The sequence below is a fragment of the Ambystoma mexicanum genome, chromosome 6p (genome assembly GCF_040938575.1).
Source record: "Ambystoma mexicanum isolate Mex_15411 chromosome 6p, UKY_AmexF1_1, whole genome shotgun sequence".
In the NCBI taxonomy this organism is placed as follows: Eukaryota; Metazoa; Chordata; class Amphibia; order Caudata; family Ambystomatidae; genus Ambystoma; species Ambystoma mexicanum.
Window position 1 is genome coordinate 1,292,287,691 of NC_090935.1, and position 23,654 is coordinate 1,292,311,344.

Sequence of the window (23,654 nt, forward strand, 5' to 3'; positions counted from 1 at the left end):
AGAATACAGTGTTGGGAGAGAATGTGGAGGAAGGAGATGCTGATTTGGTTACTGAGGATCAGAGTGGAAGAGAAGGGAGGGGTGAAGGAGCGGCTGAAAATGCCCCTGAAGCAGAAGGTCAATGGGCAGGGGGCAGGTTGAGGAACAGGGCCAGCCGGATGACAACAGTAAAGAGATGTGAAGTTGTGAAGAAGGGTGTGGGAAGAAGAGCAAAAATGCAGATGTCCCTCATACATCAGGGGGGAGGGAGGACACAGTATGTGCCCTGGCCCCAAATGGATAAGAATAATTTAAAAAACAAACTGCAGGGGTGCCATCTGGCAATAGGGGTTCTTAAGAGCCTATTGGTTGCCGTAATTGGGGATCAGGCTTTGAATGTGCGGGTCAAGGCCAGATCCCAGGAGTAACCCTGGGGGATGACGCACATGATGGAGCATCACTTAATAGAGTTAGAGCATTGGTATAGGACGCACTACACAGGGCCTCTCCAGATACTCCCGATTTACAGTCTTTGATGCAATATACCATGGGAGATGATGAGGACCCTGCTACATTTATTCTTAAAATGCAGAGAGGTGCAGAGCTGAGATGACAGGGCAGTGGAATTAATTGTTACCATTCTTCTATTTTATCATAAAGAGGGGTTTACCTAAGGAAGTGCAGAAGGCACTGAATAAGATTATGGGTATTAAGGCGAAGGGAGGGCCATCAATACAGAGTATAACATTGCATCATTGTAAAAGAATTAAGGAGCGAGAGAAGGAAACAGTGCAAAGGCATCAGGGGGATGAAGTGAAATTGGTGGAGAAAAAATTGGCAAAGGTGGCAGTTCAAGTGCCTGTGCCGATGCCAGTACAGGTGGAAGGAACAGAGAATACCCAGCAAGTTGTGATTGCCACCATTGCAGCACTCTGGGCCAAAGGAGGACAAGGACAGTGGGGTGGGGGCAACAGGCACACAGTGGCAGCCAGGAGGACCACAGCAAGGAAGAGGGGAATTTTGAAGAGCAAGATGAGGAGGGTTTGGACCCAGGGGAGTTGGGTTTGGACAGTCTCAACATTAGGAATTTTGCAGGTCTGCACTGGGGTATAATTATGGTCCACAGCAACGGGGCCAAGGGTCTCAGGGACCCCAAGGACTAGGGTACCAGCAACAGAGTCTAGAGTACCAGAATCAGGAGTAACCACAGGGGTAATACCAAACTTAGCCGCAAGCACCAGATGCACAAGTGCAGCATGCCCAGCAACATCAGCAGGGCAGTGTTGCCCCAGTAATTAGGGTGCCAGGTGGGGTTGCCGCTCCCTTTGAGGGAGCAGCAGTAGTAGGAGAAGATCCCTTCTCGTTCCCTGGAATGAGCACGTATCCCAATTAGGACAGCCCAAAGAGAGCACTTGCATGTCCGGTCTTGTCGATGACTATCCACCTGAAGAGGTACCGTTGGTGAGGGCAAAAATAGGAAATAAGACATTTCTATTCATGGTGGATTCTGCTGCAACTAAATCATGTATCATGGAAGGAAACTTTCCAATATCAGGAAAATATCTTGACGTGCAGGGATTCTCTGGGGCTATTTCCAAGGTTCCATATGCTGAGGAGTTGGATGTAAAGGTGGGAGGGAAGGTAATACTGGCACCTTAATATATTCCGGGAGCTCCCCAGTTAATTTACTGGGTAGGGAACTGCTCAGTAAGTTAAACATGACTATATCCTTCACAGATCATGGAGTAGTCTGTTCCACACCTGGTGTGTGTGCTGTAAGGGTGATGTTGACAATACACACAATGACAAGGGAGGTGGTAGTCCGTGGGATTCCCGTAGACCCAGACATGTTTACCTATGGTATTACAGTGCTTGTGAAGGTGGTGCCTCAGATTGCCAAGCAATGCTGGTGAGTTCCCACTGATTTTATTTTTCACCCAGCTGTGTTGCCCGAGGATGTGGCAGGAATAATATTGTCACTGGACCTGCAGGGATTGTGGTTTTGGATAAAAGGAGTGTCCTTTTGGGGATGGATTAGGACAGGTGTGAGTGGCACACAGTGCTCTGTGTAGATGCAACAGTGCAACCAAAGGAGGTGACAGATGACAAACTATTTGAGAATAACGTCGAAGAGGGCGAAATAATACTGGAGATTTGTATTCCGTGTTTCATAATGATACAGTATCGAAGAGTGCAGTGTCCTTTAATGGCAACAGTAACTCCATCAACATATTTCGATTAAGATTTATAGCACATGCCTTGACAGTTGTGGACCACAAATCTACATGATGCAGGGTAACACCTATGCCTATAACCCTGAAACCAGTTGCGGTTCTGACCAGGGTAAAACATTATAAACTGTAAAGAGAGGCGGAGGAGGGCATTAGAAAAATAATACAGGCCCTACTGGAACAGGGGAATATCGTGCCATCTATGTCCCCATACAATATGGCAATATAATTGATTAAAAAATCAATGGGGGGCAATTGGAGAATGACCCAGGACTTGCGCCCCCTAAATGATGTGGTGCAGAAATGGATTCCAGTAGTCCGGAATCCTGCAGCAATTTTATGTAGCATCTCCAAAGAAGCCACATATTTCACTGCAGTGGATCGTAAAAATGCATTCTTCTCGATTCCACTCTATCCACAGTTGAGGTACCCAACGTCATTTACGCAGGGCCAGATGAGGTACGAACACACCGAGGGGTGCTGTGAGAGCCTGAGCATATTTAGCAGCATATTGCAGGCAGATCTTGGGTATATTCAGGTGCCTAGCACGATTATCCAGTACGTGGGTGATCTGCTAGTGTATAGTTACAGTGAACAGCACTGCCAAAGGGACTCGATTGCACTCCTGCAACTGTTGGCCTGTAAGGGGTACATGGTCGAGAAGGCTAAATTACAATATTGCCAGCAGGAAGTAATCTATTTGTGGCAGTTCATATTGGCAAATGGGACAAGGATACTACCCAACAGAGCAGCGTCAGTACGCGCCACCCCCAGACCTGTCTCTGTTACAGAAATGCAGAGGTTTCTGGGCCTATGTAACCACTGCAGGGCCTAGATTCTAGATTATGTGGTTTACACAAGGCCACTTGTACATGCTATGATGAAAGCACAGAAAACAATGGACCGCAAGTTACAGTTATTGGCAGAACTGATCAAAGAGTTTGATGACCTAAAAGAAGTCATTAGATCAGCACCAGTACTGGCCACCCAGGATTACACACAGTAATTCTATTTGTTTTCACATTCTGATGGTCAGTTTAAGACAGCAGTGTTGATGCAAAAAAGCACTATGGGCCACAAGCCATTGGCCTATTACAGTAGCACTCTGGGTCTAGTGATGGAAGGGCAGTTTTCCTGCAAACAAGCATAAACAGCTGCAGCCTTTGCCATAGAGAAAGGTTCTATGATCTTAATGGGGTGTTCAGTGACTTTGTATGTGGAGCATTCTTTGATTGCTTTTCTAGAAAGGTCAAAATCTACCCTGACTATGCAAAGCTCATCAGCATGTTTAGGTGTAAGACAGTGAATCCTGCCCCCTCTTTAACACACATGTCTACTACAGAGGATCAACAGCGCAAGATTGCACCACATATGAGGGGAGGAAGGTGATACCCCCAAAGAAAGGGATTGTGCATTGACAGAGGGTGAGATACTTTTTGTTGATGGGTCATTCATAATTGATCAGGAGGATGGGCAGAGATGGACAGAAGCAGTTGTGGTACCACCTGAGGAAGGAAGAGCACAAGATGGTGGTCATGAAAAGGTTGCCACGCATTATTCTGCACAAGCGGCAGAACTTTCTGCACTCATCGAAGCACTGAGAGCGTCACAAGGGCTCCATGTCATGATATTTTCAGACTCTGTGTACGTTACAACAAAGGTACACGCCAGTCGCTCCCGTTGGAAGAGGAGGCGGTTTCAGAGGGCGTATGGCTCCCCAGTGCAGCAAAAGGTGCTGTTAGAAATTCTGATAGAAGCGTTATCACAGACATCTGTTGTGGTGGTCGTCAAGTGTACCACCCATACTCACGGGATAGACTCAATCTCAAGGGGGAATGCAGCCACTGATGCAGCAGCTAGAATAGCAGCATATCTGTCAAATGAAATATCTCCTGAGTACGTTGTGACTGTCCCACCGACAGATGAGCATCCAATGCCTTACACAGTATTGCCCATCTAACAGATTATCGAACTACAAAGAAGGGCGCCTGAGAGGGAGAAGGATTTGTGGTTATGGAGAGGGTGTAAGTAATCTCTGACAGATCTGTTATGGACGCAAGAGAGCTCTGGTAAGACAGTGATGCCCCAGGAACTGCTAGCAGTAGCATTTGAACATTTGCACTACCCATCTGTAGTGATACACGAAATTGCAGCCTTGCCAATCAGGGCTTTAGATGACAGCATTAGCCGCTGAAAGCCAATAGTGTATTCAAAGTATGTGCTAAAAATGCTGACAGTAGTCTGTTGTAGCACTTCCATTATGCAGTAGTGAGCTACAAGGGATATGCAGGCCTAGTATGAAATAGGTCACATTATGCATTGTTGATAGACAGGCAGGGAGAGGGCCCCTAGCTATGTAGCTAATAGGTATTTTTGGAGTGTTTGGAACATCATGGCACCTATATAGCGCTTAGATAGCCAGTCTTAAGCGCTATAAACACTAAGCTATGAGTGCATGCCTTTTAGAGCTTGCAGATGGGGTTAATACATCCCTGCTTCCCTTAGAATATTCAGCCTCACTAACGGTAGCCCTGGCTCCAAGCTAATCTTCCTTTTCTCTGGGAAGGTACTGATAAGACATTCCTCAGCCAGCGCAGATGGGAACCAGGGAGGGGTAGGAGCGAGCAGGGTGCCTCTCAGAGAGAGTTGGGTTTTTTCCATGAGCCAGTTGCACAGGGAAAGTTCTGGAACTGTGCGTCATGGTGACTGACAGCAAGAGATTATAAAATATCCATGCACACATGACTCGGGGGGAGATCGTCCTGTGGACTTGATTCATGCACGGTCAAGTGCCCGGAATTGGCTCTCACGGTGTCCTCCAGCATTGTTTTTCTGAGCGGGGCTTGTTTTTACAGCTAGCTTATGAAAAGCCAAGGTCTCCCAGTGCTGATTAAAGGGACGTAAGACTGTTTTTCTCTATGTTTCTCTATATTTCTCTATGTTTCTCTATGTTTATCTAAGTTCCATGTTTCACTATATTTTGCATTGTTCTAAGTTTATGCTTTGTAATATTCTTTAACTTGAATCCCAAATGTATATGAAATTCACTGCTTAGAATAAATATGCTAAAACTTTGAGGGTGTCATTTGTCACTAGCATGAGATCACTGCTCAGCACAATAGAACCTGTATTTTGGGCTGAATTGGGTATTTTTGCTCTCAAAGGGCTGGCCCCGAGGAAGATTTTGCCCATATCAAGACATTTGGTGGCAGCGGTGGGATTTGTGAAGAGCAGTGCCATGCTATGACATGACAAGTGTGTGAGAGAACACAGTGTAGAGTGGGGAGCAGGCTGTCGCATTTCCTTGGTGGTCTCACTGCAGCTCTGAGACTTCAAAAGGCAGCAATGTTGTGTCGGCTTGCCGTGGCCGATAGCTTGTGTGGTTAAGACTCCCTTCAGTAAATCAGTCGTGACTGACTTATTGCATGGGACTGGTGCCAGGGAGTACAAGGCGATAAACGAGCGGGAAATGGCTTTGTTTAAAGCACTCCGATGAATGGTCAAGAAAGATGTATGCTCAATTAGAAAAGAATTTTATCATGCGGTTTCCCCAGTTTAAAGTTGTAATTTGGAATGCATAGTGAGACGGAGTTCTCATCTCTATTCTGTCATGAGGGCAGGAAAAAAATAATTGCAAGAATTTGACATGCAAATTGTGAATAGTGATTTAACCATTGACTCAGCCCCAGTGTGCTAGCGAGTGGGGGCTGTAATGTTCGGAGGCGAAGGTTCGCTTTTTTGATGTATGCTTTTGAATGTTGGCATTCCTGAATAATGAGGAGCCATGCTTAGGAGAATGAGTAACATCTGTGCTGAGAGCCTAAAGGGTTTGTTTTTCTTTTGGCAACTGTAAAATTCCATGTGCTGGTGGTGGCGAATTCTGTTTTAAAGGAAACACACTAAAATGGTTATATTGCATTTTAAGCTGTGCCATGCTTTTAATGGGTGAGAGACTCACTTAAAAGGAAAGTGAGTGAATGTTATTTGGATTTTCGATTTTTGTGTATTGATTTGAATTTGCAGAATCAGTTTGCAATGGTTTGGGGGGAAAAACAATTTATATTTTTCTAAATTGCCCCTGGAGTATTTTTGATCCCACGCTATGCCATGGATTTGTGCTGTTGCCTTATAAGTGATGTATGATTTGGAAATAGTAACCTGTTGACTGTGATACATGGTGAAAAAATGTTGTTGACACATTAAACAGCCCACAATATATAGAGTGTGGGTTGTTCTTGCAGGAAAACGTGCAGGGAGCTGCACTAAACATTGGCATTTTTTATTTTTTAAATGCACTGAAATGAGTGGTTATAGTTTGGCAATGGTACAACAGAATCGACATCTGTGTGTGATAAGATAGCACAAAGATTTAATGGGTTGTGAGTTCTCTTGAAAGATCGCACATTACAAGAAAAAAAAGACGCTTTGACATTTTGCAAAATTACATGGAGTAGAATCTGATGACAAGAAAAGTGCCGCTTTTGAAAACAAGAGTCTTGCTGTGTGTGCAGAGCTTGTGCCTTGAAGCTGTCTTGGGCGAGGTGCGTGAAGGCAAACAAAAGCAGAAACAGTACAAGAAAGAGTTAATCTGGATGAACTGTCTTGAACGAGTGCTTCCCATTGAAGCCGCCACAGTGTAAGAGTTATAGTCAAAAGAGATAAGCATGCTGCGTGCTCATGGCGCTCCCAGGTGCACACGAAAGATAAACATGCCTGCATTCCTGAGGAAGGGGGAGCAAAGACAGAGAGCTGTTCAGAAGTAAAGAATTTGCCCATGAACACTGTGGTAGGGAAACAAAGGCTTCATGCAGGATGGCAGACGGGCACATCACATCTGAACATTTACCTATGCATCTGTGAATGGGCCAAGAAAAGACAGCTGCCCATTCCAACAGACATTACTGTGCAAACCGCATTCCAATGTGATGTGATGTGAAGTGAAGTGAAACGCTATTGCTGTGCAAGCTGCATTCCAGTGCTCCATGTGATGTGAACTGAAGTAAAGCGCTGTGCACTGGAGAAGAAACCTCTAGGCGCTTTGAGAAGAGAAAATACACATCTGGCAAACTGCAAGCTACATTGCCAGGGGATGGAATAACTGACAAAGACATTATGGCATTCCAGATGGAAGCAAAACTGACAAAAGTGCTTAGCCGTTTTGCAAAAGACAACATGCAGAGCGGGGCTTTGAAGTACAACATGAACACTGCACATTAGCCATGATCCAGAAGCCACACAGCTTAGTGCAAGAATGAATGATTTGTTGAAGCAACAAAAGAAATGACTTAGACTATCGCACTCAAAGGGGTGGTTCAGGAAACAGCAAACACCCTTTGAAAAAATGACAAGTGAAAAAACCAGAGGCTTGAAAAGACACTGCCTGTAAGAAAAAAAAATAAACAGCTGCTTGTGCAACTGTAAGCGGTATTGGACTGAAAGACTTTACCTTTGAAAAATGGAGTGATGCCAGCAGTTCAAACTAAATCAAGATCATGAGACACTGGAAGAAAGTTGGCGCCTGGCATTTGTGATCGCTTTGGTGAAAAAGAAAAGCATTGTGCGACCTGGGTACTTACTATATGGCTTTGTAAAAGCACAGATCAGTCTGAGGTACCATTGACCAACTATGATTGCATTGCACAAATGAGTTTGTGATTAGGCAGTTACACCCCGTATGGTTGAGTGTAAATAAGCCCCCAGAAACATGCAGAAAGGTGATAAATAATTGCAGTAGCAATGATAAAGTGTGTAGTTACCTGATGAGACTTTTTGAAGATGGGGGTGGTATTATGGGAAGGGGTGGATAACGCTGATATTGAAGTTTTGATGACATCCTAACATGAAGAATAATGATATTGAACTTTTGATGAAATCCTAACATTTCTGTTTGTATTTTGCCTAGGCAAATAACCAAGAAATAGATTGGGGGGTAGACGTGTGCAAATGCCGGGTGACACTGATCAAAGAAGGGTCAGACGCATTCTCAGAGAAAGCGAGCCACTGCGACATGCTATTTCAACTTTAAACGTGCCCTGCACCGCACTCAATGCTGCAACCTGTGAGAAGTGTCCAACAGAGTAATAACTCTTGCTGAACTGGCACGATGCAGACTTGGCTAATTATCAAGTATTTGATGCTACACATTCAAATGACTCAGTTGCTGGAAATAACTTAATTGACATGTTTTGCCCTTTCTTGTTTAATGGACTATGGACAATGAGTGGTGGACTGTAACATCAGGCACCACATACAGCTGTGTGACACAGCAATTGAATGCTAACACATTGAAAAATGGTTTTTAAATGCACTGTTGAGATGAATCTGAAAAAAAACGAAATGGTTTTACTCTTCCAACTGAATTGCTTTAACCAGAGATGTTTTGTTTTTTGAAGAAAAAAAAATATTCTACATTGCACGTAGGCAGGAGAATGATTTATGAACTGTTGGGGCAGCAGAATTATGCAAACAGGAGCGTAATTTGTTTTGAGATAAGATGAGTGCGCACATCAAAGTCACCTGTGCGTAGGTTAAGATTCTTAATTGAAGTAATGCTGCCAAGTGTGTGAGCTATAATTTGAAATGGTAATCTTTGAAACACTGGATACATTTACAGCCAGCTTAAGGCAGGTAAATGAAACCATGACTGACTTGATGTTTGATTTTATGACACAGAGTGTGACACGGTTTTTGTTAAACCAACCAGTTTCATGTTTTTGTGGGGACAGCTGTCTCCAGCACACTAATGCAGAGTCACCTTTTGATTGTAGACATTTGGAATAATTCTTTGGAAAAGCGCTACAAATGAGTATCCACATGGAATTGCTAGCGTACTGGCCTGGCACATTGTCAGGCATCTTTTGTCACTGAATGGATACCATTTGTTTAATTTGTCTAATGTGATGTTTTTCTGACCAAGAACTGCAGCGAGTTTCTCGCCAAGATTTTATGGATTATAACTTGACTAAATGCATTTTACCATGGTGTGATGAAACAGCCACTGCCGGAGGGTAGTATGGTGTTTGTGGCTAAAGTTAATATTGTATATGGTAGATATCCCACTTGAAGAAGGGTATTCTCCAAGTCACAGAAGGTAGACACTGTGAACCTGTTAGATTTTCCAGTAGTAAGACAACATGTAAATTGTAGACTGGTAATGCACACCTTCATTATTACAGTGATACACTTAGACATAGGTTTATCATGAGGCAATGTTTCCTTAGTACTACCAAGCTGCTACAAATGGAGTCCATTTCTATGGCCCATCACTAGAGTGCGCGTAGCTAGGGAGCTAGATTCATTAATTGCAGGAGCTTTATATGCTTGTGACATAGAAACTGTGCACAATAAGCTAGCCACTATGGGTTCTGATGCCAGCTCTGCTATAGAACCTCTGGCCTAGTGGGGCCCATTGATACGCCCAACACTGCTACAAGTATTGACAACCACTGAAAATGGCAGAATTTTAGATATGAAGACATTTTTTCTGCCATAGGGCAGGTCAACAAGACTGCTAAATACACACAATGCATTGTATGGCAAACATTGTTTAATCAGCAGGTGTTGGCTTTTTACTGGGTGGGGGCGACCATACTCCACACACTGACACGCAGAGCTACAGTTACCAGCATACATATGGATTGAATTGCTTGCTTTTGATTGCATGAATAACACATGCCATGCTTTGATGTAAATTAGTAGAATTGTTTTTATTTAGATAACCTGGTGCCCATGGGTTCACCTTGTTCATGAAATTAGATGGTTTCTGGTTGGGTTCCACCTACCTGGGGGAAGTGTCTAGTCACACAGCCCATAGTCACGCTTGAATGCCCTGGGATCAGGGGGAGGTAGGCCCTTAGAGTGAAAAGGCTGCCAGGTTTTAGAATTGGTAACCATAAATAAATGCAATAGTGCATTGTAGATTAGACTACACTGGATTGCCTTGACATTTTAACTGCATGCTGCTTTTTAACTGACAATCAGTTATACAAAATTGATTTAGGTATTTTTGTGTAGGCCAGGTTTTGGCTAGAGTAAATGTCCATGTTCACTTTGTGTAGGTATTTTTTTTTTTTTGTGTAGGCCAGGTTTTGGCAAGGGTATATGTCACTGTTCACTTTGTGTACATTTTTGTTTAGGTAGTGTTTTACCTTGCATGCCACGCTAACTAACCGCTAGAAGATAGTTTGCTTAAACCTCTTGCAAAGCCCCTAGGTCTTTATCACTGCACTAAATACTATATTGATAGGTATTAGTCAGCATTTGTCGCACAAACGTTGAATAGGGGTGGAATGTAGTGATACACGAAATTGCAGCCTTGCCAATCAGGGCTTTAGATGACAGCATTAGCCGCTGAAAGCCAATAGTGTATTCAAAGTATGTGCTAAAAATGCTGACAGTAGTCTGTTGTAGCACTTCCATTATGCAGTAGTGAGCTACAAGGGATATGCAGGCCTAGTATGAAATAGGTCACATTATGCATTGTTGATAGACAGGCAGGGAGAGGGCCCCTAGCTATGTAGCTAATAGGTATTTTTGGAGTGTTTGGAACATCATGGCACCTATATAGCGCTTAGATAGCCAGTCTTAAGCGCTATAAACACTAAGCTATGAGTGCATGCCTTTTAGAGCTTGCAGATGGGGTTAATACATCCCTGCTTCCCTTAGAATATTCAGCCTCACTAACGGTAGCCCTGGCTCCAAGCTAATCTTCCTTTTCTCTGGGAAGGTACTGATAAGACATTCCTCAGCCAGCGCAGATGGGAACCAGGGAGGGGTAGGAGCGAACAGGGTGCCTCTCAGAGAGAGTTGGGTTTTTTCCATGAGCCAGTTGCACAGGGAAAGTTCTGGAACTGTGCGTCATGGTGACTGACAGCAAGAGATTATAAAATATCCATGCACACATGACTCGGGGGGAGATCGTCCTTTGGACTTGATTCATGCACGGTCAAGTGCCCGGAATTGGCTCTCACGGTGTCCTCCAGCATTGTTTTTCTGAGCGGGGCTTGTTTTTACAGCTAGCTTATGAAAAGCCAAGGTCTCCCAGTGCTGATTAAAGGGACGTAAGACTGTGTTTCTCTATGTTTCTCTATATTTCTCTATGTTTCTCTATGTTTATCTAAGTTCCATGTTTCACTATATTTTGCATTGTTCTAAGTTTATGCTTTGTAATATTCTTTAACTTGAATCCCAAATGTATATGAAATTCACTGCTTAGAATAAATATGCTAAAACTTTGAGGGTGTCATTTGTCACTAGCATGAGATCACTGCTCAGCACAATAGAACCTGTATTTTGGGCTGAATTGGGTATTTTTGCTCTCAAAGGGCTGGCCCCGAGGAAGATTTTGCCCATATCAAGACACCATCTCACAGTTAGAACCAACATATAGCCGCAGACATAGGGGAGGACTGTTTCACACCCAACATCCAGGAGAGCATTACAGATATGGTCATACATTGAATCACATGTCAAAGTTTTAATCTAGGGGTGATACTACGAACAGTATGGGGCACCTTGCCCTACTGGGCCATTACATGAATTACACAAAGATTACTCTGATATGGGTGAGCATTGTAATGGATCTAGGTACCTCATTGTAGTGGTCTGCCCTTTCTCTAGGTGGGTGGAAGCAGGGCCATGTGCACATCCAGATGCCAAGTCTGCTGCAAGGTTTCTAGTGTGCGACTTTTTCCTGCACTGGGGTGTGTGCGAGGTTTTAAGGTCAGACAATGGCAAATATTTCTTCAATGCATGATTCCAACACATTACAGCACTTCCTGGCATCAAACATCAGATGTGTCCAATTTATCACCCACAGTCCAATGGCATTGTGGAGAGAATAAATGGCATCCTCAAGAGCAAGAGCAAGTTATCTAAATTGTGCACCACATTAATAAAAAACTGTGTCTACTGGCTGCCCCTGGCCCTTTTTAGTTTATGCACACAGCAGATTAAAGGTCATCTGTCAACTAATGGGGTGTTTACTGGATGGTGTATCCATACTCCCATATCCCCTGTGAGAAGGGTTTCTGATGCACAGTGGACTGCAGTGGTTTTAGGAGAGGAATTCAGGGAATATTTGATAACACTAACTCAGGCCATTAAATGTGGCTCCCGACAGATTGCACCTCCCAGGATCGTGACTACAAAGATGCCCGATGCTGCACAGACAACCGGAACAGATCCTGAGCATATAATGTCTCGACCGCTGCTTCTGGGGGACTATATCTATGTTCGCAATTGTGTGTGCCAGTGGAACAATCCTCAATTCCAAGGACCATATGAGGTGGTATTTTTTACTCCTCTCGCGGCCAAAGTGAAAGAATTGAGCTACTGGGTCCACCTCTCTGACATTCGTAGCGCACCTACAGAGAGCATAGTATTGCATCAGTTGTCTTGAAACAAGGGGTAACAGTTCATGTACCCTGATTCCCTCACTGGCCTGTCCAGGAGCAATACGGGTGTGGTGGCATGACGTCCATGTAGCAGGCCAAAGCTCGACTGCTAGCTCTGCATTTCTCTTTTTCTGAGAGCTCTCTCTCTCTCTCTCTCTCTCTCTCTCTCTCTCACTCTCTGTTTCTCTATCTTGTTCCCTCTCATTTATTTTTCTTTTTTGTATAGAGTATGTCTTTTATATTTTTCCCTTTTGCTGTGTCTTGTGTGTCTGTGCTTCTATTTCAGGAAAGAAGAAGATGGACGCAACTAATGTATATAGTTTGTTAAGTAGGGCCCAGAGGTGTAGAGACATGAATGAGAGATTGTGGACATACATCTATTATATTGGGTCAGTACTTGCTGGAGGATTGTGTGTGATATTGCTAGTACTACTGGGAGTGTATTGGTGAGGGTATTATAGGGGGAGGTCCTATAAGGGGGCTAATGGGGGAAATAGGATTGTATATAACCAAATGGAATGATACTTATGAATATTAATAATACAAGTGGATTTACATATATAATTACTAATGTGAAGATTAATAATAATAATTGAATTGGATTCAATGATTCCAATATGCAGGTTACATCTGTGATGAAGGCAGAGAATAGGTTGTTTACAACAAGTAGGAGATCGTCGACCACTATGAAATGGTATACTGATATATCTGACAGTACTGCTAAAATGGCCATCCTTGAGAATGTGTATAGAAGAATGACGAGGAGTACGACGAAAGTATGACAGGTATCAAGCGTTGAGTTTTAATGTGATTGAGGATATTCATCACCCCAAGTTCACTAATTCATGGTACTCTGATATGAGAGGTCTGGGGATAAATGGGAACTGTTATGTGTGCTCGCTCATTCTGCACACATCAGGGGCTCACAAAGTGTTAGTGCCACAAGCAGTCCCAATTATAGAGGTACAATTCCAGGTTCATTTTGCGCTATGCAGAATAAAAGTAACGTTCCAAGCACACAGTGTGGAACTGCAAATGGTGGGCCCAGATTTGGTAAAATGCACCGAAGACCCAAGAAACATAAAGTGTGTGGCCTATCTGATAGTGAAGGGGCAGAAATATGTCAATAACAACTGGCAGGACAGTACTCTACCTTGCTTGGCAGAAGCACTGGTAACATATAGCAAGGAAAGAATAGGATGAGTGGTCAACTTCTGTGCGCAATCTGGACAGAGCATATCACAAAACTGATGTAGATAGTGAACGATGGAAAAGCCAGTGCAAGTTCACAAGGATGATGAATATAAACTCTATTTCTACACAAAGGTACAGTCTTTATCGGTACAAACAAGCATTGTAATACAACAATCTTGATCACAGATATGAAGAAAGGAATAGTGGCGCTGATGGATTACTGCTGGATCTGTGGCCGACAAGCTCACTTGCACCTACCTTCATTGTGGAGGGGCTGTTGTTTGCTAGACACATTGCATCATCGCTATCAGTAATCCCCGAAAAATACCTGAAGGGGGGAGAACTGTCTGCAGAGGGGCCAAAGAGTTTCCCCACAGTGCAAACTAAAGATAATAGCTTGGTGCCCATGCAAGAGCCCAACATCCAGCTAGGAAAAGGACAGTTCCAGCAATCACAGAGGATAAAAATTTGAAATGCATATCTAAAGACTCTTCTGCATTGCTTGATGAAATACCAGAAGAAAATAGGCTTTCACTTCAGCAGAATCTTTTTTCGCCTGTTTACTGTTGCCAGGAGTGCAGACTGCAGCTAATGCCAAATAGTGAGGTGGGATCTATTGCATAATTTGTTACTATAGAAGTAAGGAAAGGGGGGAATGTTGGGAAGGGGGCAGCCCGTCCCCCCCAGGCGCTTTAAAGTAAGGTGAGATGTATTTGAGGCACTGTTGAACTTGATATCCCAGCACCTTTGATGAGTAGCAATTACCCTTGAGAAGGATGGGGATGTAGATTTTATTCATACATCAATAAACGAAACAACTCAGGTAGTTTGGCAAAAGGAAATCTGTTTTAATGTCCATTATCTAAAACAGGGAGTACAACGCACATCAGCACTCGCTTGATACTCTTACTCAACAAATCTTACAAAAAACTGATATATTATTAATCAAAATTGTCATCACCTGTGTCATTACCAACGTCATCCTCCATGGCAAACTACAAAAACCTATTGAGGGAAGTGACAGGCTCTAAGAGAATATCTAAGTATAAGTTCTATATCAGTATGGAACAGTGAAGGAAAGTGATAGTGTACATAACATCAGGTGGGAAACCTAAGCCATCCCCTTAAAATGGTCACTATGAACGTCACTAAATACACAATGTCCCATTGGCTACACAAACTATACGACCCTTAATGACACAGTCCTCTACAGTTGTTTGGCTTCTAACCCCCGTCAGTACTTTTCCGCCTACGTCTAGCAGCTTGCAGACTGAACATCCAGGTGCTGGTCAGCTCATCTTAACACTAACTTCCCATCAATTAGCAAATCAATCCATCATCACTTCAATGGTCCAGTGTCAATTAGGGCTTTGAAGCCTGGCCTTGAGTTTGTACTGTGCTCTGAGAACTGTTAAGGAGTGTGGGCACACACTGCCCTCTTGCGTAGGTGTGACCACCTCGTTCTTCCAACTTCAAAAATGTTATCTAATGTCAGTTCACACCAGTTTGATAAGACCTTTGTTTCTTTGGCTCATCCAACTCCTTCTGCTGAGATTCATTTTGTAATTCAATTTGCTTTTAACTGAGACAAACTGAAATTAGGCCTTCTTGCTACTGGGCAGCACTGCCTATAATACATTGTGGAAACATCTATCCTTTACTCGTCCATATGTATATATGTATTGGCGCTTGCCGCAATCTATTAACTATAAAGCTAGTCTCAAGATTACTTTGTCTGCTTGCATTTCTTTTGCATCTGTACACATATAAACTAGCTGTGATATCTTCATCTGGTTCTGTGGCATAAGCGTCTTCACTTTGATCCCAAGATGTTTCTTATCCTTGATACTTTCTTAATTCCTTACAGAATATCTGCATTCTCTGGTCTCTGCATCTCTTCCACAGACGCCAGCTCAATTCTGTGTGATGTCACCATTCATCTTTGCCATCCATTTACTCTGCTTCTTCAGGGATTTCATTCAAATGCCATCATATTTTCTTGTATACAGGTACAGTTTTCTCAATGGGTTCCCTGCCTCCCAGATCTTCTCAGGTATTGGTACTTTCACTGGTACTACACAGAGTCCATACTCTGCTCTGTGTCTGTTCAACTGCTCCGTGTATGTCTCATACTCTGGTTTCCAACAGACAGGTAATATGGACAGGGTGGTTGGAGTATGGGTACTTGGCTCCTCCTCTACACTTTGATGAGTCGGAGTCAGGGGGAGAGTGAGAGGGACACCTTCCCGTCCAGCAGGATCCCATTCCAATATAACCAATGATAGTGTAACCATATGGTGTGGCCCAAGGCATGGGTGGCATCTCTATTTGCACAGATATTAAAAATCATATGTAGAAGAGAAGGCTTGTGCGGTAAATGTAGCATTACATGTACAAGGCCCAAATCCACAAGGCCACAGAAATCTTCAATCATTCCCAAGCTCCCATGAGGACATTTTGCACCCCCACCCGCCACACCGTCTCTTCATTGTTCTTGAACGTGTTGCGAAGATCTGCCTTTTATCAAAGAGGAATGTGCAATACAAGGCCACTATCAGAGACATGGGTGCCAGGTGTGCAGTGGTACTTGGCTCCTCCTTTACACTCCCCCCTCTGGGTGATTCATCAACCACTTTCTCATCATCCTTTTCATCCAGGCACCCTCCTCTGAAAAAGAGTTTCTTGGGGACCCATATTTTTATGACTCCTTTCAGGCATCCTTTTGATTTCACATGCTCATCCTTACTCCATGTCATGAGCATGCATTGTCCAACAGGACTGCAATAGATCCATCTTCCCACATACTTGATATGGTTGATTGGATAGAGGAACTTCGTTCCCTCAGGTGCATGAATACTGGCCTTCACAAAGCCTCTGTTTTTTCATCTGTCAGGTCTCTGACTTTCCATCCTGCCTCACCATCGATCATGATCTTCATCCCTATAGTTTTCTTTGCTGTCTTTTTGCACTGTGATATTATTATCTTGATGACACAGAATCTAAGCAATACCAACAATATCAGGGCTCCAAGAAACTTGAACATGTCTGCCATCCATTGTGGAACCCAAGAAAATAGTAAACCAGCTATCATCAGCAATGTATTCCACTCCATCTATCATCTGGCCATGGAGTTTCATCAGCATATCTATTGGTTCTGTCAAGGTTCCATTCTCATCATCATGAGAAGGTATGAATGTGCAACATGATTCTTAATTTTTTGCACAAACTCCTCCATCCATAGCTGTGATCATGTCCAAGACGTATCTATTCTGGAGAGTCATCATATCTTCTCGGATTGCATTGAATCCCTTTATTGTAGTGTTAATTGTCTGCAGTAATTGCTACCTGGTTATCTGTAACCACTTGGTGTTTGCTCTAACATGGATTCTCTGCATGAAGATCAACGTGAACACTCAAGAAGTCTGACTAAACAGTCTGTACTCATACGGGATAGAGTCAAAAGCTTCTATTGATTTGGTTTAGAAATAGTTATGTCTCTTCATCCTCTTTATCAGCTCCACAGATCTCTTCTTCTCAGGTGAGAATCTGCTTTTGGAAAACTGTTGAGATTGGTATCACTCTTTGGAAACACTAATGCTGGAACATGGCTATTCACCAATAGGCATATTCCCCCCCAGCCTTTATGTAACTTCATGTATGCCTTGGATCCACAAGCCCAATAGTGATCCATAATCAGCACTGTCCCAATGTTCATTTCGGGTGCTTCAAATATTTGACCACATTTCTGGTTCTCTCCCATTTTTCTAGTTCCATTATTTCTGAAACACAGGTTTGCACTCTCTAAAGGCACTATCTGCAAGTGTCCTCCTCTGTATTCGACCCATGTCAGTCAGTGGCCTTGCCAGTTTCGGCCATAAAGGTTTACATAACATGTGTGCATTTTCAATCGTTGGCTGGAAGTGACCCATTATTACCCAGTCTCTGCAGATCACCACACCTACTTCCCAGCCATCTGGTGATAGGCCAGTTCCCCAAATCTGCATCTGGACTCTGTTCTTCCATCTATGTCTGTCTCCTGCAGACTTTCCTGGAATTCTCTGTCTTTTATTCACTTCTCCTCTGATTCCAGTTCATTTTACTCCAGGCTTCTAATTTCTGATCACATGATTGCTAGTCTGGGCTTTGTTCCTTGTCTTTATGTCTTGAATACAGTTATTTTCATTCAGTTGCCCATTTGAGAGAGGCTGCTCGACCCATGAACTGGCCTCTTGTACTACAGAATGCTAAATGTACTATGCAGTGTGCAGTTAGGACATCTATTTCGATATCTATGAAGATTTTTGACTTCCCCATGCTGTATGGCAGGAGTGCACATACTAAGCATTCCTCCTTTGAAGTACTTCTCCAAACTTCCTTCATATGTTTATACGATATGTTATTTCCCAAGTGTGCTGTGCTGTCCAGGTAATCAGTTAATTCATCATTATCTTCCTGGGTGCTTCTTATAGGCCTCATTCTTTTCATGTGAGGTTCCATAATCATATCATGAAGTGTTCCAACATAGCCTCTTCCAGCTGGCCTCTTTCCAGGAACATCCATCAGTGCTCCCTGTATAGGAGAAGTTTCAACAAGTTCCATCCTCTCAACATACCCTTTAGGCATAAAAATGGCTCACAAAATCTCCATGTGTGACTGTCTTTTGGGGATTTTTGTTGGGTTATTTAATACAGGACCAAGTATATTTACATGCATTACTGGTGTAGGCCCATCCTCTAACAACCCTTTGTCTTTCCTGTCTTGCCAAACCTGTTTCTGGCATCCAAAAAGAGTTTCTAAGACATCTTTTGTATGTGAATAATTAGTAATGGCACTTATCTCAGGCTCGGGCAATTTGTCATCTTTCTTTGGGACAGGAATGACTAGATAGGGTCTGGGCTGCCTAGTAGTTGCCACGTTTAAATATTCCTGCTGCTCAGGAGCATGCATAGGAGTCTTAGCTCCATTTGCAACAATGTAGAACGTTGTGCGTACAGTCAGTGAAAGTAGTAAGATTATGAACACAATGCAAGTGTAAATAACACAAAGGTAAATTACTTTACAACATTTACTTTGTGGACACCGTGGACGTCTCTCTGTGTTAGGCATGATTATGCTACTATTGATGCTGCCATCTTTATTGCCTAAGGAAGGAAAAACTCATCCTTAAATACATCAGCATTGTGAACTGCCTCTGAAAGCTTCTGTCTTGACTCAGAAATTCGTCCTCAATCAGCTATCCGCTTACTGGATGATACGAACAAATTCCTTTACTGTATTTCTGGAACCAGTCTTTCACCAGCCGAAATGTAGATGGCTCTCCAGTATGAAAAAACGACCTCAGTAAGTCTACATAAGCTCAATGACATAATTCAGCTCCCAGTCTATGCCTCGAATCTGCTTCAGCCCAGACAACATGTCGAATTTCTTTCAGCATGAAACATGAAGTCTTTCTTTATCAGCAACCTCTCGATCTGTCCCTCAACGGAAATGTTCACACCGACCTGTAATTGTGCTTGGAATATATGTTCACTTGGATGATACTGCTTTCCAAGATCACATTCAAGTGTGCAGTGTTTCTGGATCCCATACAAAAGTGAGCACATCAGTGTGCCTTCCAACAAGATGTGGGTATTCCTCAATCAGACGAAAGAGCGCCACACTGACTAATCTATGAGCTGCACCAGTTGATAGGGGCATTTGTGCTCTCCTCACTGTACTCAGGTAATTGAACCATTTGTTCTGCGATAACTATAAGCAATCTTCTTGTAACTGGGCCATTCTTAGGATCTTTTAAGAAAGCAGAAATGTGATCAGTTCTCCGCACTAGTGAAGGGAAAAAGCACAACACCAACTTGAAATAAGTAAGAACCAGCCGAGAAAGGTTATCACTGGGTAACATCATAGGTAAATCCAAACAGGAACTCAGTGTGAAATGAATCATGGTACTGCACCCTCTTCCAATTGCTGTAACCACAACCAGAATCTGGCATAATCCTCTTTTTATCAAGGCTTAAGCATGCCTCAGTCCAAAGTTTTTAAACAAACTTATCGGTGGTTTAAGAACAAAGATTTTTTTCCTCAACCCTGTAAAGACTGCACAGAGTATTCGAAACAAGCCACAGTCCAATGAACTCTTTTTCTTTAGTTGACAGATTCTGCGTCCTTCTACCTCGTCATAGATCTTGTCTGCACGTGCTATGGTTCTCCCCCAATGCTTTTACTTGCTTCCTGTAGGGGTGTGGGCAGAGGGGTTTCTCCAGCAAAGATCTTTACATCACATAAGAATGTCCAAGCACGCCTGCCCCGCACTTTGACAGCAGACGGCGTGATGTCTTCCATGATGAACGTACCATTAAAAAGGGGTTTGCCCCACTTCTTCCTCGTATGATTGCGGATTAAGACCGCATCTCTGGGGAAAAGTTGGAGAACACATAATTCTTGAGATTCACTTGTTCAAGCATCTCCTTCGGTGTTTTGTACTGCCCTACACCCTTGTCGTTGCAGCTGTCCTGAAATGACAGAGATACTTGAAGTGATACAGTTCAAATAGTCAAAGAATTCCATTCCTAACAAATCTGCAGTTGGCTGAGCAACACTTCTAACTTTGGATGGAGGCATTAGGGGTGTCCTCATTCATCTCCCCGTTACTATCTCGGGAGGCATGAGATGGTGGTCAGAACCCGGTTGGTTCCTTAAAGCATATAATGCCAGTGGTAGGCAACGCAACCACCCTTTCTTCAAGGTAAGCTTCAATTTGGCTATTCTTTCCTTGAGCAGGCCGTTGAGCCTCTCACAGATCCCATTTCATTGTGGATGATAAGCCGAAGAAAACTTGTGCTTTATACCAAGCAACAAGCTGATCTGTTCAAATGTTTGATTCACAAACTGTGGACAATTGTCTGACCTCATTACTTCACATACTCCACATCTAGGAAATACTTCCTGCACTAAGAATTTTGCTGCACAGGTGGCGTCTGGGTGTGTACAGGGACCTGCTCCAATCCACCTTGAAAAGGGACACACTACTACGATCAGGTATCTATATACATTACATACTTGTATCATGTCTACATAGTCGATGTGCAAATGCTGAAAGGGGCCATTTGGTCTCGGAATAACTCCTGTAACTGTGCGCAGTGTATGCCGAGCCGTGTATTTCTGGCACACAAGACAATTCACTACATGAAATGCAACATGCTCTAATAGATTTGGTACAACCCAATCCTCAGCAATAGTTGTAATGAGATTCTCCCTCGTTGTGTGCGAGGGGTGGTGTAGCTGTTCCAGCGCTGCCCTTAATAAGGCTACAGGCTTCACCGGTTTACCTTTTGCTGTCTTGTCATCACAATGCATCAGAGGGGTTTATAGAACACCTTCTCGCTGTCCACAAATTATTTTCCTCTTGAGGTGCTTCCCCTTGGAACTCTACCAATTGCATTTTTTACATGTTATTGTAACTTTCAGATACAGTCATCATAACAACCATTTCTTTATTTACATTAGGAGTTGCAACATTCATTCATACTTTCTTTATCTGTATTTGCTATGCACTTGGCCTCAACATCTGCTGCTTGATTTCCATGTGAGATAAAATCTGCCCTTTTAGTGTGAGCTGTGCACTTGACGACTGCGATGCTTACTGGGAGTTGTAGTGCTTTAATAAGCTTGTCCAAAAAGGCAGTGTGCTGTTCTGGCGTGCCATCCCCTCGGCGATAGCCCCTCCTTTTCCAACATACTAACCCTGCATGCACCATCGACGTCACATAGGCAGAGTCAGTGTACACTGTTACTTCCTGGTCCGCGTGATCTTCGAGCACGAGTATCAGCACCAATAATTCTACAGCCTGTGCTGAGTAATGAGATGACAATCAAGTACTTTTAAGCACATGAAATTCCCCATTAGCCGTCTGCTTTATCACAGCAGCACCTGTGTATCTCTGTCCAACATTTTGATTGATCCTTGAAGAACTGTCAATGAAAACAATCTCTCCTCCTGCTAATGTGTTCTCTTTTATTCTATGGAGTTCATCATAGAACTCTTCATAGTTTGCTCAGTCATGTTCAGGCTCTCCTTCTGTCATTGGCTCAGCTATAAACATGTCAGGATTCACTATTTTACATCAGACTATTTTTATTGCTGGATTTGATATGACTACCTCATAGGCAGAAGACCTTTGAGATGTCAATGTGCCCTTTGGTTTCTCTAAAATAGCAAATAGTGCATGCTCAACGAATAACATCATGGAACATCCCATCACTATGCCTGCAGACTTCTCTATGGCGAACATGGCGACTGTTAAACTTTGTTTGCATGGAAAATTACCTCTCCTTGCTGGGTCTAAGATTCCACTATAATATGCATGGGGCTTGTACCCCATTGTGGTTCTCTTCATGATTACTGCTGTCATAACAGTGCAATCCGTATGTGAGAACAAAAAGAATTCCTCAGTATAATTAGGAATCCCTAAAACTGGAGCTGTACAAATTGTGTTTTTGAATTCGTCAAACCCTTCTTCCATTTCCTCAGTCCACATGATTTTTTCCTGCGTGGCCTGTTCTTAAAGCCTGCAAAAAGGTCTTATATATGAACTGTAGTCAAAGACCCATGCCCTGACATAATTACATAATCCCAAAAATCTCTGCCTGTGTTTTATCGTGTGTGGCTTTGCAGTTTTCAAAATAGCCTCAGCTCTTTCAGGGGTAACCTTCTTTCCTTCATGCAAAATCATTTGGCCTATGTATAGCACTTCTTGTTGACAATACTGTAACTTTTCTTTGTCAACTTTATATCCTTTGTCTGGGAGTTTAATCATCAGCTGAACAAAATCAAGTCTGCACTCTTCCTCTGAGGTGCTGCAAACTAAAATGTCGTCTATGTATTGCAACACAACAGTTTCTAAAGTGATATTGCTTATGTCCATCTGAAGGACTCTACTGAAAATCGATGGGGACTCACATTACCCTTGTGGTAAATGAGTACTTTTCAGAAGTGTTTGTCTAAAGGTAAATGAAGTTAGATCCTGCGAGTCTTTGTGCAATGGGATTGAGAAAAACACATTTTTAAGTCAATCACTGCGAAACATTGTGCTTCAACAGGTATATAACATAAGATTGTAGACGGGTTAGGAACTAGAGGGAACTTGGCTTCTACAATCTGATTTATCGGCCTAAGATCTTGAATTAGTTTCAAAGACGCCCCTTTCCCTTTTTTCACAAGATGGATTGCTGTGTTACAGGGTGACTCTGACGTCACTTTAATACCCTGATCCATCATGGTGGAAATCGTCTCAAACATACCTTTATCTGCCTCTCGAGACATAGGATACTACTGTGCTCGAGGTAAAATTGTTCCTGGTTTGAATTTAATCTTCACTTCTCCAACCAACTTCAGTTGGCCTACGTCATAGGGGCCAGTGGTACATAATTAAAACTGGTACTTTTGCCATGTCTTCATCAAAATACTCAGTAAGTAAGTGATGTCTATGTTACATATAACTTCATCATCAGATGGATGATCTTCAAACAGATCTTCATCAGTGATGTCAGTCAATCTGTAACCCTTCCCAATGGTGATTACTTTGCACCATTGTCTGCCTTCATCATCATTTCCATTAAGCAAAACCATTTATCCTAGCACTATGGCTGCTTGCAGCTTTAAGGGAAAGACGTGTCCCTCCTCTTCAAACTGCCTTTGATTATTCACCTGCGGCATATTCATTGTTTGCTGTGAATTTGATCCATCTACACTTGTCAACATTGCCCCTTCAGTGGCGTACTTGGACAATTTCTTCTGCACTAGCTTTGCCTCTTCGCCCTTCCTAATATCATCTTTTTTGCAATTCTTTTCCTGCAGGAG